Genomic DNA, 6,000 nt, shown 5'->3' with positions numbered 1-6,000 from the left:
CACAGGACCTTATTACAGGACAGGACGTAACTATTCTCTGAATAGGAGACCTCTCACATGAATGGTGAGCTCCCAGCACATAACTAAAAATTATTTAAATATAATAGAGTAACATAAACCTGAGAATAATCACACATAAGAGTAACTTAGAGCTTCAATCTGTTGTAAAGTTTTCTTTCACCGACGCAAGACCAGGAGACAGTTGGGATCGCGTTCAACAGAAGTTATTCTTTATTGAGAACTCCGCTGTACGTTGCTACAGTACTTCCAACATTATCTAAACTCAAGACAGTTGCCTTGCAAATTTATAGACATTTAGGGGGAGGGATTTACACTGAGGTTGAACAAAGCATGCAAGTTAAGTATACAGGTTAAGGAACCCCCCCGACTCCAGCGGGTTACCAGTCTCAATCCAATCAGCATAACCATTCAAAAGCATATGTGCTAATCCAATCAGCCTAACGATTCATCGTCTAGGGCTGGGGCTCGAGCCATTAAAGACAAAAGGCGCGTCTGGGGCTACGGGCTCGAGCCATTAAAGACAAAAGGTGCGTCTGGGGCTACGGGCTCGAGCCATTAAAGACAAAAGGTGCGTCTGGGGCTACGGGCTCGAGCCATTAAAGACAAAAGGTGACTTACAATAGAGAAAAACAGGACTGGCAGAAACTGTTGTTACTATTATCCTAACCTAACCTTAAAATGCTAACTTCAATGTACTCAACTTTTACTGTTGCAAACTAAATTAAACATTTAATACATTTGTAATCCAACAAATCAAATTGAGAAAAATCAACAAAAATGAGTAGGCTACTGCTAGAGTCCAGTCCTGTTCGCTGCAAGGTCATCAACCAAAATTCAATTGTGAATATTGGCATTTTTGTTTAGAGAAAGGAGTTGGTCAACATCTTCTTGAAAGAAGACGGAGTGTCGTGTACAACCGGTTGTGATGGTGAAGCCATTTTCATTTGAATTTGCAGTTTAATGTAAGTAAAACAGATAATTTTATAACTAAATATTGCAATACTTTGCGCTACTGTATTGATATAATTGCGTGCGCAACATATCATTTTTTCCCCCACCACTGTGTGCGCGCTTGTTATAAGTTTTGTTTGCCTTCCTTGCCCTGTGTCTGCATTTATCAGTTTTACCCGGATTTACTTTTATTATGTTTGTTTGAATAAAGGTCTGCTGCATCTGGATCCCACTCTCGTTCCTCTGAAACAGCCAGTGTTACACCAACAAACAATGTCCTGTTAGTTTGCATGTGCTAATTTACGCTAGCTCTGGCTAATTAGATGCTTCTGGTGGCACATGCGGCTGCTGTACATGCAGAGCATCTCAGTTCTCAGAATAAATCAAACTATAATAACCTCTGCTGTATCCCGCAGCGCTGGAGCTGCATCAGCCCCACTGGAACATAAAGATGATTCAGCGACTTTATAGACAAGTGAAGCACCACTACACCTCAAAGTACAGAGACATCATCAAAGCCGCAGAGCTCGGCTGGAGATTTCACTGCATTTTCTGTCCTTCTGTTCCTCTCATTTCCTCCTGTGGATAAAAAGGCAAGGCTACAGCTGTTCGGGTGATCTGAACAAAGCCCTAAAACTATGCATTAGATGCAACTTGTCCTAAACTATTTGTGCTTCTGCCATAGAGACAGAAATGATTCCTCAAATAGTCAGTGATCAAACAGAGGTCTGCTGTTACTTTACCAAGTGATGAATAAATGAGAGGAAAAAAGCATATTTACAATGCAGGAACATGAGAATATTATAGGCCGCATTTCAATGAATGACAGATTTTTGCACAGATCAGATCTTTTTGCAAGCAAACAGCAAAAACATTTACAGGGGTAAGTCGGTGATTTTAGTGCCGTCCGAATCCATAACATCAGTGTTTTTTCTCACCCAACCCGCGTAAAAATCCCTGGCCAAATTAGTACCTATTGTTTTTTGACAAACAGGTCGTGTGGTAATTTAATTGCCGTCTGAATCCACATCTCTGAGTTTACAAAGAAGAGATTCAAAATTCACTGTTTAAATCCTTTTTGATCACTGCCGAGCACCGTACGTAAGATGTACACTTTTATTACTGAAATGCTGGAAAGTATTTACAAGAACAATATTTCATCGCAGCTCCACCTCAGCGAACAAAAATGGGAAAGAGAAGAAAGCACGTAAAAATTTGAAATGGTTATTATGGCAGCAATATATGATACAATTTTAAAATATGTAGGCTAGGCTATTATAGGCTATTATAGTTTGGATAATTTTTTTATAATATCCCATGAGTCCTAATAAATGCAATTTCAACTATTTCTAAAGTGCTTCTTTTATAAAGAACACCGCTTTCTCACATAATGCAGTGAAACAGCGCCTGGACAAGAGAATAATTGATTCTCGAGCCATCGATATCAGCAGATTCAGCACCATCGCCACGGACAGCGTCGGGTAACGTCACACGTAAGAAAGAACATGAGAATATTATAGGCCGCATTTCAATGAATGACAGATTTTTGCACAGATCAGATCTTTTTGCAAGCAAACAGCAAAACTCAGGTTCTCTTCTCATTTCACAATTTTTCTGCATTAATACCCACTGTAACATGCATTAAAAAAAATGTATGCTAAATAAATGACAAAAACCCATACGGCCCAGATGAGATGTTTACTCACACTCTTTATGACCAAATCCAGTGGGTCTCCAGGCAAAACGTCTCCAACTGCTTGAAAACGAATTGGAATTCATTTGATTTTAAATGTCCAACAAACTGAGAAAAGAAACAATGGACACTAATGGCATTTTTCCAAATATAAATCACACAAAATCACAAGAATATCAGTCTTGCAACACAATTCCACAAAATAGACCTGCTTGAAGCACATAAAAATTAATCTTACAGGACAAAATAAATCTTATACTACCTTAACACATACTATGACTTCTCAAAAAATCATTAAAAATGTGATATATGGTTTACTAGTGGTTAAGGATTTTAATTCAAACCCCATGAAATGGATCCTCTTTCAATACTGTGCCATTGAATAAGGCACTTAACCCCAGGTTGCATCATGGGAACTCCTTTATAAATCTATGGTTTATGGATTTTATAACGTGTTTTATCATATGGCAGGTGGAAAAATTGCAAACAATTGCTCCTCAACAAGCCATTTGATTTAAGGAATCATTCATGTCCGAAGTAGCGGGATGAGTTGCATGCCGAAGTTTAATACTTAAGGTTAGTGGTTTGTTTACATCACAAACCTTGAGTATGAGCTACTAACATGTTTATAAATGTATAAAACAAAACACAAAAAAATAAAATCTGCTGAATATCTACACAACTGTCTCCTGTCCTACACTCTTGGAGAAAAGAGTTGAACGTGGTTCTACATCCATCTTATAATGTGCATGTGCAAGACTTCTGATTCATACAGGGAAATAACTTGAAGAGTAACAAAGTCCAGTAAATAGTAAAACAGTTTGCACTACAAACCAGTGTGTTTATAATTAAGACAGCACATTAAAATAATATGGTAAGAAACACCAGTTTGCAATATCAAGCGGCTTAACAAGCTGAAAAAAGCTGGAAGCGAATGACAACGGAAGTCATGAAAAATAAGGTGGATAGAACTCAATTTTGTTTAATGACTCAATTTTAAAGAACGCTTTTTGCCAAAAGAGGTTCTATAATGAGAAATGTCTTTAATGACGGCATAATACTTTCATGTTTAATGGGGGGCTTTTCATGTTTTTTTAGTATATTCATATTTTTCTAGTGATAAAGTATGCTTACAAGCTTTTTAATTCATAAAATGTAATCAAAATAAAAAATTAATTACAACAAAATTAATTTATTAAAACTAAATCCATAAAATCATCCCATAATGGAACCCAAAGTATGTTTACGTTCTGCCTAACTCATAAAAATTAATTAAAATTAAAAATGAATTAAAATTATTTAATAAATTAATTAAAACTAAATCCATGGAATGATCTCATGATGGAACCCCTTAAAGGTTCTATATGGAACCTTTTCTTCTGAGTGTATGAGGAGTATGTTACATCACTGACCTCTTCTCTTAATTAGGACACATATTATTCCGTGCCTGCCATTTTTATGAGTATTGAGACAGATTGTGCACTTCAGGCTGAAGGATAAATGGTATGGATAACTCTTGAGGGAAGGTGTAAGAGCAAAGCGCAGGTTAACCCCGATGATTACCGCAGTGATAACCGTATAATCCACAACGCCTACAGGGAGTCATTTACCACATCAAGTGGCTATGATGTGAGTCCTAGAGTGTGTGTGTGTGTGTCTGCATTAAACATGCCGATGGAGAGAAGGACAGTCGGATGAATCCCTGATGAGCACGTCATCCATTCTGTTACGGTTTTAACTGGGGTTGAGATTAAAGGTGAATTGCATCATGTTTCGATAATGTGCTGACAAATCTGCAAAACAAATCTGACTGACATTAAAGGAGGGACTTTAAGCTATTACATGCTTTATCTTTAATAACCTAAAAAGAAATTAGCCTATGATATAAATTTCAAGCCCTACATTAACAAATGCCTTGTATAACACTTAGTCTAACTTTCATTAATTCAACACTCTGAAGAAAGTTAAACATTGCTAGTGTTTGTCTGTTTTTACTCTACTGCACTTTTCTTTTTCACTATGCAAATGTGGAAAATATAAAAATCAAATTTCTCACATGCACAAATCCAATGTTTTTGCTGCACAGAAATGTAATAATAATTACAATTTTATCATCTAAAACAATAAGATAAAGACCAAAAACTACTTTAGCATCTGATTAAGATTCCTGCAAAATAAATTGCTTTCTGAAGAAAGTTGCTAGCGTTGATTCTGCTTTGAAATCACTTTTTTTTCACAATGCAAATTTTAAAATAATGCATCTTTGCCAAAAAAAACCCGTTTTAGTCCAAATCTTTATTCAGCCTGCAGATAGCATTGTTTGTTTTTTGTTAACAAAGGAAAGGTTGCAATGTTAATCACAAACCGGGGTGACCCAGAAACCCGAGTAATCGAGATAACAGTCTCGGCTGCCCTTGAACAAAGCTCTTAACCTCAGCGTGCTCCAAGAGGTCTGTCCCTCAAATTAGCATACTACAAGTCACCTCGGATGAAAGCGCATGATAAATATCAACTATAAAGCAAATCTCATAAAAGCAAACCCGTGATCTATGAACTATCTGAATTCAATGAATTCAACTGAAGGTCAGAGTGATGCTGGAGCAGGTAAAAGAGGTGCTGATTCATAATTACTTTCTTTCTGCTGAGAAGTATTAATGCTCAGATTTGCTCTCGGTCCCCCGTCCTTTCAGTCTGTCTCTCTTTGAAATGTCTTCCCAGCATGCAGTGGGCTGTGCGCTACGGGAAATGTTTACACTTCAGACAGTGAGATGATGAAGCTATCTGAGACATGCACATTCACGCTTGGTAAACCCTGAAATTCTGAACACTTAATTATAATTAATTACGGAGACTTTAAGATAAGCTCCTCAAACATGAGTTTACTCATTCATTCATCTGTTCCCGAACCTGTAGGAGTTATGTGAACGACCTAAACGAGATGTTTAGCAGAATCTTTAGATCGTTTCAAATCTTTACAGAAATAAACAAGAAAATAACAATATTAATGTCCCAACGTTCTTCAGTTATGAAGCGAATACAATCACAGCTGTAAAAAGACAATAATGTCAATTTAGTTCAATGTTGATTCAGTGTGAATGTTGCAAAGTTAATTAGTTATGAAGTGAAATCAGTTAGACGATAAAGCAGCTCTACAGAAGATAATAGAGTCATTATTAAGCTGAAGTTAGTTCAGTGTTGAAAAAGGACAGAAATGTGCCAAAAAAAAGTATGATAAGAGTACCAAAAGAGACAAAAGTATACGACCATATGCACTATATTCCAGGTCTTCTGAAATCATGTGTGTAAATTCAAGCTGGCCTCTTCAGGACACTTTG

Source organism: Abramis brama (genome assembly GCF_963993115.1).
Source record: "Abramis brama genome assembly, chromosome: 19".
NCBI lineage: Eukaryota > Metazoa > Chordata > Actinopteri > Cypriniformes > Leuciscidae > Abramis > Abramis brama.
The sequence above is the reverse complement of the archived record's forward strand: the minus strand, read 5'-3'. Positions refer to the sequence as shown.